Here is a 13,351-nt window from a genome sequence, read left to right as displayed (position 1 = left end):
TCGAACGATAACGAGAAATTAGCTGCGAAACACGGCCGGTGTAATTGGGTGCATCGATTAAAAACCGTTGGAAAAACGGGAGCAGACGACCACGTCCCGCATCCCCTTGCCGAGCTTTTTTCCGCTCGCTGTCCGCGTGATGAATGCGACTAGATGCGACATCGATTCCACTCTCCAGCGTGAACTCTGCTGTTGCATCGGTTGGCTTCGACGTTTGGCTCCAATAGCGAATCAATAGTCGACCGAGGTGATAGTTTAAATATACACACAGTTGTGGTGGCTTCAAGTGAAACACGAGCTGCTTGCCGCTGTGATTCGTGGCTATTATTGCGATTGAAAAATTCTTCGAGCTTTTGTTTCAACATTTTCATGGACAGAGAAATATACACTTTTCACGATGAGATAATATACCATTTTGGAACAAATATGAATTATAAAATTGTGTTTAAAGATGTCTTTGAAATATTTTTTTCTTTTTTGAGATTTTCATAGATAGTTATGTTTAAAAAAAGAAAAAAAAGATTCGCGTATCATCAAGTCAACAGCTGAAAATTTTATCTTGCCTAACTGGTAACGGTACTTTGATCAATATGTATTTAGAAGAAGTGGGGAAACGAGCTTCAAAGTTCTTCGAATAAGTTGGCGCAAAGCTAATGATAAAAGGGTTCGTTAGCGACGGAACCAGAAACGGAAGGTCGCGTTTTTGTTTCGTTGACCCATATTTCATGGTCGAGGGTGTTCGAAGATTTTTTAAGTGCTCTACGTCTAGCACCGTTTCATTAGTCGCCGACCGTTCTGGCAGGTGATTTTCTGGCTCGTGTTATTTCTCAATTAAAATGGGAAGTTTCGCCGGGACGAAATTGAGGAAAAAGAAATTCGAGTTTCGTGTCGATGTCAAAACGCTGAAGGGTTCGCGTGAGCTTGCAATTAAGCAACTTTCCGTTCGAGAAATCTTGCCGGGAATTCATGGTAGCTGGTTTCGCGTAGAGACGGACTAATTTGTTCGGTCCCGTGACGAATTTAATGCACGTTAGTCGAAACGAAAAAGTGTGTGTGTGTGCTACCCTCGACACAGATCGTGCCGTTTCTTTGAATTACCACCTCCATCCTGCTACTGATTTTCTTCTTTTTATTTCTTTTACCAGAGCTTATTCAAATCTGAAAGATTTATATAATCACATATTGTATAATTTGAAATGCACCAATTTACAATACATAAAATTATGAAAATAGTTATAAGAAAGGAAATGTCCTTTGAGAACAAAAACGATTACAGTCACCCTCGAAATCAAGCTCTTACTGTACACAGAAACCGATAATAGTCACCTAAACAAGAAGCGACCGAGACAGTGGAATCTCTATTGTCTAGCTCTCCTGTCAGGCACAATAGTTGCACAGTGTTTTGCAACAATAACACTATCAACTTATAACATTAGCGTGACATCCACTGATTTGCTGTTTAATTATATAGAAGGTGAGGGAACTAGTGAAGTTTTAGGATCATAATAATAAAGTAATAACCGTCGTCTACAGAGTTTTGTACATTATCCAAAGAAGAAAGTTTTTTGTGATTGCAATTTCTCACCCTCAAGCTCATAGGTTCTTTGATTAGCTTTATTTCAACTTTCTTAATAAAGTCAGCCCAGCAACAGAGGCTCGATAGCCACTAATGCCACCCTGCACACATGTACCTGTATGGTCCTATACATAAGCGGAAGGCGCACCTGCACACAATATCAAATACAGTAACTTTTCGTCTTCATCTACGTACCCCATAACCTGCGGTCAGTTCGCCATAGCAAGCAGTGACCGAGTTTCGCCCCGATTCTGTAACTTCCTATCCATAACACTTTCGGGAATGCCCGCACGTGTCGCGAAGTTTCGACCGTCGTCACCGAGCTGCCATTCGAAGTCCCTGTGATTTCCTGATAATCGTTATTGCTTTCGGGTTTACCTCTTCTTGGCTACTGCAATTTCATCCATCTCGGTAGAAACTGTTTGATGTCGATGTTAGCAACTATTATACATACCGAGTTTTTTGTAAGCGCGATTTATTTAGCTCTTTCATTTAGGAATACGCGTTTGATGACTCGAAGCTAGCATACGAAATGAGGCGATACAACTAAAAAAAAAAAAATGAGGAAATGGTATTCTTAGCATAAAAGTACGGAAAAATTAGTTGTCATTCAATTAAGTCCTAATTATTAAAAATTTTTGGATTTAGAACAGTATTGCACTGAATGTCTTCCTAAATAATAATTTGCACACTTTCATATTTCAAATCATTTACCGATCATCGGATCGATCATCTTCACTGCAATCGCGTTCTCGTCCCGCGAGTGGATTAATTTCCAACCGTATCAAGTTAGAATCGAAATAGAGCTATCGATGTCGTTTCGAGGTAATTGCTAATTACACAGTCAATTGGTACTAACTAGAATCGAGTAAATGGTGAATAGATAGGAACGACGTTTATCAGTTTATAACGCGAAACCGGTCTCGCTTGATTTTCAATTCCCTTGGTGAACCCAGGTGTGAAATTACACGGAAACGAATCAGTTTTTCTTCTAACGAAACTTGGTTTCTTTCTTCTTATAGATATAAATGAAAAACTTCAAACCATGTTTAAAATACAAACCAAGAATTGTTCTTACAACTTTAAAATATTATTATAGTGGAACTCCAATTTCTAGAGTTTTCAAACGATCTCGTTTAACAGGTACAAATGTACGAGGTACGTTTAGCCAGTCAGTTTCAGCCGTCGTTTCTTTTAATTAAAGAGATGTAAGCCGTCCTTGTAACATCCGATTTCGACGTTGCGATTTTTCAAAGCAGCTCTCTCATATTATGAAGCTACAGTTTCACGATTTTGTGATGTAATTTCGAACAAGAAGGATTTGAATGTTAAGTTACTCCGAATGATGGTACGAGAAGATATAGTAAATCACTGAGTGACATGTAGGAATTGAAAACAATCGACGATATTTGATGGCACTGTCGCTTTTACATCAGAAAGTTGACAGCCTCGTGTCACATCATTTCTACGTGTCACTGACAAAACAGAGGAAAGACAAACGTATCATCGAAGGATTACTCGTTCTCGATGATACTATCGATATTTTGATCGCGTAGAGCACACTCTACGCTCGTTTGACACGTGGCAAGCGTTTATCCATAAAGCAAGGCACAGTTTATAACGCGTCTGTCAGTGGGAACGATCGTCGCAAAGACCGGCACGCGAATATCTCTGGATTCGAACGCGTGACAGAAAGCCTGATCGCGAGTACTCTTTGCGACCTAGGTCTCTGTTAAAAGTCAAAGGGTTCTCAATAACTTTGCGAAATTCTTTGCCTGCCGACATCGTTTTCCGCCGGAAACCGATATTGTCGTTAACCCTTTGCAATCCGAATTTATTTACCCGAATTCCAATAACCCGCTGCGAATTAATGTTTCAAGCTTTCCGAACAAATCTGAACGCAAATAAATTTTCTTTAATCCTTTAATGCACGATTTTTTTTCACAAAAACAAAACGTATAAATCCTTTCGATATTTGATAATGGTATTTTCGAGAATAAAAAGGCTCAAATATTTGGTGAAGAGTAATAATTTACGTTTGAAAATATAATTTTGAAATCTAATGATATGAAAGCATCTGAAAAGTATCAATTAAGATGAAATATTCAAGATTGCGAGCGAGAAAGCAATCGCCCTCGTAGGCAGACTCTTCTCACACGTAGTCGGTTAATCTCGCGCAGATCTACGAGCGTGGAGCAACTTTTTCGCTTTCGAAGAAAGAAATTAACGTAGCCGCGATTCCGCGAAAACTTGCGGAGGGTAAAAAGTCGGCCGGAAGTGTAGTAACGCGGAGCGTAGCCGTTAAACTTAGCTCGTTTAAGTTTCGAGCGAGCCATTGGAGGCCGTGCCGCGTTACACGGTTCATTCACAAGCGTACAGAGGGATTTAATTGCCAAGTAATCCGGCGGTTTGACGGATTAACGAGGATTCGCGGTGGAAAACAAAGGAAGCCTCGCCACGATTTCTGCAATCGGTGTCAGAGCCAATGTTTCACCCACCCCTCACCTATGCTTGCCGCTGAAAGCCTGAAGGCTTTTGTTCCCGTGCTCCTCATTAAATAACCATCGACAGAAGTTTGCACAGTTCGTAATTAGCCGATTAATTTGTAATTACACGAAGTTCGAGGACTGTTGATTTTCGTAGCGGGTTTTATCGACATGAAACGCTTCTCTGACCCTTTGACAGAATCCTTTGTTTCATTATGCGCTGGAACTTGTTTCTTCGGGTTCATAAATTGTTTGAAATAATATCGCACAATTCAGAGGCAGCGCTGGACGTCACCTCCGGAAAATGGAAATTATAAAACGATGTTTCTGTAGATGGTTCAGCTGGTACATAAATAATTTGCGAAACTGAATTATTTCTTGCAAGGTGCTAAATAAAACTACTAAAGACAACTCGGCGAAGAAAAAGTTTCGAACTCTCGACAGTTATTCGTATCAATTAATTACTTGATTCGTTGATAAAGCTGAGAAAATAACTTCGAAAACACTTTCCGACCAACGTGAGAAGAATTCCAATGGGCGATTAAACGCGATCGGGCGTTTAATTGAACGAGACAGGCGTTTAATCGCAGCTTCGTGTCGCGAGCGTTGTTGCAGGTTTAATTTGAGGAAGAAAAAGACTCCCGGTCGTGATTTTCGTCGCTCGAAGCCAGTTGGAAATTTGCCAACTTGTACATCAATTAATATTACCTAAACCAAAGTAGTTGGTCGGAACTGTCAATGAACATAATCCTCCTTGAAAAAATCGTACTACATACCGGTGGAGGATGTTTGTCATGTGTTTGGGCGGGGATGTTAATTTGTCACCGGCGTATATCTCGGCCAGATTTTGCATCGGGAATAAATCGTCATTTAATCTGGACAGATTTACGCCGATAATACCGTGAGAGGGAATAACGTTATTAATGATGCAAAAATACGATCGGCGTGTCGATGGTTCAACGACGAGGAATATCGGTTGGAAATCAGTTATAGAAGAGAGGCCGATCTTGATACCATTCGTGTCCGTTCTTTTTATTGAAATAACGAGCAGTCGTTCTCGATTCAAGCTTTCTGCGATTCGACCTCGCCGGTATGCATCACTGGTTTAACGAGCCAATTCTGCGACAAATATTGCCGCATTATTGACGGTGAATTCCGTTCTCCATTCTCTGTATATTCTCGTTTGATTGCATAACTTCTATAGTTCGAAAGTGTTTATAGATTTTTGGTTGAAATACGCCTAATTTAATTCGGTGCTTAATGAAAGATTCTAATTAGCTTTCCAAAGTGAGTTTGGAAAGTTCAGGCAGAAAATGGAGACGTAAAAATTCCAATGAGAATTCTTGCAAGACTCTTTGAAATCTGTTTCGACGCGCTAGGGGGTGTACTTCCTTAACCCTCGGACAAGGTATTTATTATTCACCTTCTATATAAGTGATTAAGTCAGCTCGTGGTAATAACAACAATAACAATAAAAATCGTCGACAAATGGTTGGAAGGAAACGTGATAAGCGATATTGATCGGCGAAAGTACACTTTCCGCGTGAAATAACAGGCAGTGACACGGCTGTGGTGTGACAGCCACGCGTTAAGCCTGAACAGGGACCACTTTGTGAATATCAATGCGACCAAGAGTGTACACTCGGCGGGCCACTTTTGCGGAAGTACAGTCGGCTAGGTAACCGCCTATTGGATTCTAGTTCATGTCCCCGGCGCCGTGACTAGCCCGTCCGCCCTTTGTGATTGACGCCCGTGCGGTTTAATACTCACGCGCGTCTGCGTCAATTAAAGTTTAGAGGGATCGAATCGGTAGCCGATAACATGACGGCGAATATTCGTAGCGAGGTTCGCGTATAAAGCCGGTTCTTTTGTCGTGCGCGAGCAAAAATTAATGAAATACAAATTGATCTACGTGCTGGGTTATATCGGATGGTGGTTTTTGAATTATGCCTGTTCTGACATGATTTGATTACATAAAAAAAGCAATATTGGTACCTATATTATTTGAAGCTTAAGTTTCGAAGAAATTGAATATATAAATATTTGAAACTGATAAGGAATTCATTATTTACTCTGTTCGTCTGACCATACACTGATCTATACTACTTGTCTAATCTTTAAGCATTCCCACATTCGAATATAACACAATGGCAGGAAAAATCCTTCAGTCATTGTCATGGAAAGCTATGTTTCAAAGCAGTAACTGTTGACAGAGGTAACCACAAAAGTCCGTAGCACAGCTATTTTCTCGAAATGGTCTGCTGTCGATCTGTCGCAAGTCAAAACAAATGATACGTCCAGCGTATCATTTCGTTACATTGCGCAGAAAGCAGATCGGGAAGATTCATGTTGGCCAATATCATGAAACAGTCATATGGAAAAACCGATTTATCGTGCACGAGAAAATAACATGTCGTCTTTTACAACCGTGAATCATTCGTTTTATCAACGTTAACGTGTATTCAACTTAAAGACCAAAGTCGCCAGAAATGAAGCTACGATTCGAAATGAAGCTTCCAGTTTCTGCACACTGTCAGTGGAATTATAATAAGTAATTTATTTTTGTAATGTTTGAAATTTTGGGATTCTCTGAAATATTTCACTATTGTTGAAATACTGATTTTAATATTAAATCAAATAATTACGCATCGTAATGCGATTCAGAGGCAAACAAGAACGACAAGCGTGATCGAAGAAACGGCGTTAATGTAGTCGGGAGTAAATAAATTATACGATCCATTCAATTTCGCGAACAGACGCGATTAATTACAGTAGTTGGACGGTGGCCGCGCGATTTACGATCAGCTCTGCCCGTATTGTAATTGCGTTCCCCGAAAAACATTCGCTCAAGTCGAAAACGGGCAGCCGTAACGGCGAACAAATATCTTGGCTTTCGAAAATTTCACCAAGGGCGAGTTGAAACAGCCTTAATGAAAGGTTAACGAATCCAAATGAACGGGCGTGAGTCTTAATACTCGAGATTCTCGAGTAAATCGGGAAGAATAGCAAGAAATACGGCTTTCATTAGATTCCAGGGAATAGGATAACCGTTTCTCTTCCCTTGTTTCCTCTTTCTCTTATCGCATCGTAGCCAATGAAGTTACCTCCTTGGAGAAAAGTTTATGTGATCATTTGCGGCAAACTGAAAAAATTAAATTGATATGCCATAAATGTTAATGTTTTTTAAATGAATTTTGTTTTATTATGGCTTAAAGACACGGGAAGCTTTATTTGTAATGATATTCTGTGCCTGCATCGACATTACGTCCGACTTATACTACTTGTCTGATTTTCAAGTAGTTCTAGAGTGTTCAAATGTAACACTCTGTTTTCTTCAATCCCAAAGAATATGATAACCCCTTTTTCTCGCCTCGTTTCTTCTCTATCTGCCCTATCACATCGTAGCCAATAAAGTTATTTCGTTGGAACGGGTTAATCCAACGAAAATAAACCGTTACATCGATACAGAGTTACCGATCGTCGTCGCAGCATCGTCCTTTCCATCCCTTTTGTCTCTTTCTCAAAGAAGAAACTAGTCTCTGACTCTCCCATCGTGTACGATTCGATTACGTCTTTCTTCAGCTAACGACATTGTGTTCTCTTGCCGGCCGTCGTGACTGGTTTCTTCGAGCGGATAGTTCGCGTTAAGAAACGAACAGGACTCGGTGTAATCTCTGTAACAGGAGGGGTAATTGCGACGGGAACCAACTTTTCTCTCGTGTCGCGGAAAATCGTCGCGACGGTCACAAACACGCGTCGTCGGCGAACGAAATAACAGGAGGAAGACATATTTTCTGCTTGCTCGTCCGCTTCTCCTCCGCTATCGTCGTTGTATTCCGGCCAAGTATTCGCGAACGTTCTTGTGATTTCGCCAGCGTCGTCCCAGAAGCGTTCGTGCGTGCCGGGTACGGATGGAAGGAGGCGCGAAAAATGCGAACGACGAGAATAGGACACGGGTTCCATGCAAATTCGAAACGTAGCTACGACAAGCTGAGGGCAATACGTTGCTTCCGGTACCAGTTGGCAAATTGGTGACGGGACAATTCCGCGCAGTTTGGTTACAACAGGTTAATCTAATTTGGCTTCTGCAGAATTTCCACCGACCCGTGGTCCGTCGACTGGAGAGAAATCAACCGGCTTTATGGGCAAGTTCACGATGTCGACTGCTGCTGTCGATCAAACGCGCGGCACGTGGTCAAAGTTTCAACCTGAGTCGAAATTTAAATTCCAGTTTGTATCGGTTAATTGAAAACTAGGTACTGCAGGTCAAAAATGAAATTCTAGATCGGTGACTTGCATTGAAATTAAATTCTAACAGGAACGAATTTTGAAAACCTTCAACCCTCATAAACCGTGTTTGATCTGGAAACTTGAGTAAAGCGTTAGGGTCGCATGTCAGGCTAATGTAGATATTTTCGGTCAAACGGAAAAAGTCATTGGCATTCGTCGTCCAATCATTCGTCAAATCGTCCCTTTTATCCGGCTACGATACCGCTGTAAGCTGCATAATAATTGCGAAAATGGTATTCTTCACGGTGATGAACGTGAGCCGAGGAATACGCGTAGAGCCGCTTTATCATTCGTTGAAATAGAATTACGGGTGGCTATAAATTGAAAGCTGGGATAGAGGAAGGTTAAACGAGCGGAAAGAACTTTTTAAGCTGCTTCGCCTTTCCTTTCGAGTGCTACGCTCGCCGCGATTCGTCTTTATCTGTTTCACGCTTTTCGACGAGGACATCGAACGCGATTCATGAACTCGTGGAATGGATAATTAATAGGAAAATTGGAAAATTTCGTAAGCGCTAATGGATCACTACGTTTAAGCGGCCCCTTTACGTTCATTAACTTTCCCTGTGTCTGTATTGGTAATTGAATAGAGGGCTTAAATTACAAATCGCCTTAATCTTTAACAACTTGCAATGGGGTATACAGTACACTTGCGTGCAACAGCGAGAAGCAGCAGCACGATTCGAATGCAAATCATCTTTGAAAAAGACATATCTAGGGTCTTACCAATTTTCATACGAAGCCGCGAAGGATTTAGGTCCTCGGTGTCTAGTCGACACGGCGGAAGATATATGTCGAACTTTCAGCAAGCGTCTCTTTTCATGCGACACCCACGAAATATCTAGCGCACCTAAGACGGCTCATGAAAGATTTATGCTCACGGAAAAGCAGGCGGACGCAGGCATCCGGGATGCTCCTCTTCGAGAATCAATTCTCGAAGGGAACTCCTCGAGCCTACACGAATGGTCTGTTAAGCTATTGGGACACGTAGAGGAAACGCGAATGTGAATGGGCTGAACCCATCATTTACCTTCGAATAGAGCCACCGAATAATGTACAACGTGACACTCTTGTCACCGTATGGTGCAATAATTCCCGGCCAGGAATCCTGGGTAGTATAGCTACATCGCAGATGCATGCTAACAGGATGATCGAATACATTCGTGGACTGTTGTTTTTGAAGGAAATAGTCGGGTTATTGGAAAGTTTAATAGTCATTGAAATTTTTCAATTTTAGATATGTAAGTTAGAGAAATAATAATTAGTTTTCTTTTTTCCACAATTTTCACCCCTTTTCTTGTATTTTTGTTGCAGGTCACTGGTGATCTCTATGACATCACTGGTAAGTGAAATACATTCAAATTGCAATATTTTTTTTCAATTTCATTGGAATAATATTTCGACAATCACAAATTCTTGAAAATTCCATATAACGTAATTGTATACATCGGATTAACATTTCTGAAGAACATATAAAAGGTAGGAAAGGAGGTGATGATATTAAATGGAAAGGTATTCGCACTTGAAAGTTTCGCAAAAATTGCACCAACTATTCTGACTGTACGAATGTTACGCAATCTCTAAATGGATTGTAATTCATGCGATAGAGTATGCGGAACTTCCCTCCCGCGGAATAACGTGAAAGTTTCTCGAGGCTCCGCGGGTCGCAACGAAGATATTTAGTGGTCGTAAATCTCCCGGATCGTTTCATTCTATCCATCGCTGGCAGCTGCCTACTGACTTTTATCGGTGGATAAGGATGTTTTACGAGTACCGGCTACGCAAGATTTTTAATCGTCCCCTTTAACGTGGATTTGTAACCCCCGTTAAACTATCTCGATTAGATCGAGTGGTTCGTTCTTTCTTTAACAAGAATTAAGTGCGTTCCGGTTATTTATCTCTTTCTATAGAATGTTTCTCAAGGAAGAAGATAATACTAACGCAATTTTCAGTGCATTATTCAAAATGTATTTTCTTAAAATTTATCTGTTTAACGTAGCAATATTCAGTCTCTATTGAATTTGGTCCCTTGGCAACCGATGATTGGTAGTAATTGGATCGAAGACTACGAGTTCCTTTTTTTACAAAATGATAATGAACATGCGATGGTTGGCTAGTTTACCAGCCACGAAGCTCACCTTAATCCCAGAAGGGACGTAGCGAAAGGGGTGTCTGAAGCTCCTCTAGCGAGTCAGTCTCTTCCAAGGCTTCGCGAGTGTAATCGGGTGGAAGTTGGAGGAAAATAAGGCGTCGGAGGTCGATCAGAGGGTGAATGTTTCGCGTAGCGAGAAGGCACGAGCATAATTGGCGATGATTAGATTTAATAAACCTAGTGGGAGTCCCGCAACGTCGAGTTGCAATTTGCCATGACGCGACGCCGCGTCGTAGCGTCTCAGGATCGGCTGTATCTTCATCGAGTAGCAGTTTCGTTCACTCGGTGACTGCTAATAGAAAATCACGCTTTCCTCGTGAAACCAACTTAACTGAATATTTTCCTTTTCCTAATTGCTGGCTTGTGTAGATAATTAAATTTATCGTGAAACAAATTGCTTTTTATTAATACATTGAACATCGTGATGGTCATCGGTAATCAGCACCACAAATTTATTATAATGGGGTAACTGAAAAATAAAAAAAACTAAAGAAAATTTTGTAATGATTAATGTTGTAAGGGGTATTAAGTAGAATGATTAAATTGCAGAATGAAATGATCCCATTGATGACGACCATGATATTCAAAATGTTAATAATAGCGATTAAGAAGATTACGTAGAACTATGGAATGCAGACAGTAATGGAGATATTTTCAATCATCAAACGATAGAACTCTTCGATCGGTCGTTGAATTTGTCGACACACGGAAATCACGTTCACCCAATTTCTCGATAATCGTCCCGAAACTCGGATGGTTTGGTGAACGGAGTGGAGAATCGCGAAATTAGCGATAATTAGATTTAATAAGTCTGCAGAACTTTCGGTATGAGATGTAACGTGCATATTAGGAAGTTCGAGTGGAATTTCGGGCTACCCCAATTATTGCAATTGCCCTGTTAATGATCCAGCCACGCATCTTACAAATTAGATGCTAGTAAATACAGAATAATACCTTGATAACTGTGAATAATTTAATGGCTTACCACAAATCAGATAACAAACCATGATATTTTCTGTGCAATTTTCATTGGATTACTGTTGGAATTAATTAAGTAGGTAATAGCATAATTATTCTCAGTGGTATCAGTTTCATTAAGATGTAGTAAATCTTTCGTTTCTTTCTCGCTGAATATTTTACAAAAGGTGCCGCTTTTACGATCCACTGTACTTTACTGTGGCAAGTTAAATACACCTTCATCACTCTTGTTTTTCCCTCTACAATTGCCCTTTCTTTTCACTCGAGCACACAGGAAAATTGTACGCTGTAAACAATGATAATTCTCAGGGCTTAAGTAATCTTACTCGTCTGAATTTTCGACTGATTTTACAACGTACAAGATTTGGGCACATTAAAAGGAAAATTGTTACACTAATACCTATCTTGTTATCGATCAAGTTAGTAATCCAGATTGATAGCTCGTTAGCACGGAATCTAGGTGGCGGATAAGTGGTATCGTAATCTCTGCTCAATAATTAATTAATTCATCAGCTTCTGAGGTACACATTTAACTATTGAACGTTAAAATATATTACGATTTTTTGAAAAGAGGTAAACAGAAGTCTTTAGAGGATAAAGTCAGAACCTAATTCTGAAAGTCGAAGTGTTAAGGAAAACAGAATATATTTAACCACGAATGGTTCCAGAAAGACGCGAAGTGAATTCGCTTCTCGGCTTGGAAGAAACTTTTAATTAGTGAACCAATTATTCTGGTAACTGAACGGTCAGTACGTTAGTCGAAGAATTACTTATTCCTTGTTCGACACGAGGATAAACTTTTCTTCGCACCCTCGTTCTCCACAAACTCGTGTTTTCTCGCCGCGCACTAACGCGTCTCCCGTACAATTTTTATCTCGCAGACCAACAAACGATTGCTAGCTGCCGGCCAATTAAAAAGTCGAAACTTATTAACGACTTCGAACGGGCAGGCTCGAATCGATCGTTGACAGGAACCGAACGAAAGTTCTCGCTTTTATGAAAGCTCGAACTTTACACGAAGCGACCCACTTTGATCCGCGAGTCTTGAAAGATATTTCGAATTGGACGCGCTGAATGCAACGGATCGTGGAAATTCCAGACGGTAATTAAAATTTCGCAACGGAAGATCCGAGATCGAGTCTCTACTTTTTTTGATCGAGCAAGTTTCTCGGGCTGCGATCCGATTTAATTCTATAGAAGCTCGAGAAGAAATGAGATATACGATTTTAAAAATGTAATACTCGTTACTTTATCTGGGTATTCGTTCGTGTGCGCGTCTTAACATAATTCTATTGCTTTTTGTTAATGTCGGCAATTGAAAAGAGAACTTTCATAGCTGGAGACGATCTTTTCTTGCCCTTTTTGTAATTCTTACTTTTTGAGGTACTTTTAAAGATATTTTAAGGTACTTTCTTTTTAGAATTTAATACTGTTGAGATTAATAACAAGACAAATGAACGTTTATGAGATTTAAATATTCTGACGATTCTTAATTAAAATTAACATCATTCTTCAATTCTTTCGCTCTTTATTCTGTTTGAATCAATATGATTTATGTGAGCAGTAAATACAATGCATCAGTTCAATGTATAAAGGACAATCGACAGTTTCGAAATAACTCTGGAATTAGCCAAGAAATCAAACGAATTCCGGGGATGAAAGGAACGCAAGTCAGTCCTTCTGTACAATGCTCGCTTTTCAAGCGAAACTCGTGATTCAGCTAACCCTGGCAGTATGTGTGTAAAGGACCCGAGTGGGAGCGGCTAATGGAAGCCAAGAAAGTTCGGGGGTTCAAATTCGTTTCGTCCCTCTCGCGGAGCTGGACATGCAGACAACAAAGCGCCCATGGCACTCGCTCGCCACGTTTTTTCC

The 13,351-nt window shown here is 40.4% G+C and overlaps 1 protein-coding gene across 7 annotated transcripts in view; it reads left to right on the top strand.

Moving 5' to 3' along the window:
* The window catches only part of LOC117612027 (uncharacterized), a 263,880-nt gene that overhangs the window by 86,309 nt on the left and 164,220 nt on the right, over nucleotides 1–13,351 (top strand). For 5 of the 7 annotated variants that reach the window (XM_034340658.2, XM_034340653.2, XM_034340651.2 and 2 more), the window contains one exon: nucleotides 9,664–9,691. The exons of the other annotated variants lie outside the window; for them this stretch is intronic. The gene's annotated coding sequence lies outside the window, so the exon portion shown is untranslated. The remainder of the gene's footprint in view (nucleotides 1–9,663; nucleotides 9,692–13,351) is intronic. 7 annotated transcript variants of the gene reach the window in all.

The sequence above is a fragment of the Osmia lignaria genome, chromosome 15 (genome assembly GCF_051020975.1).
Source record: "Osmia lignaria lignaria isolate PbOS001 chromosome 15, iyOsmLign1, whole genome shotgun sequence".
Lineage (NCBI taxonomy): Eukaryota > Metazoa > Arthropoda > Insecta > Hymenoptera > Megachilidae > Osmia > Osmia lignaria.
The sequence above is the reverse complement of the archived record's forward strand: the minus strand, read 5'-3'. Positions and strand labels throughout refer to the sequence as shown.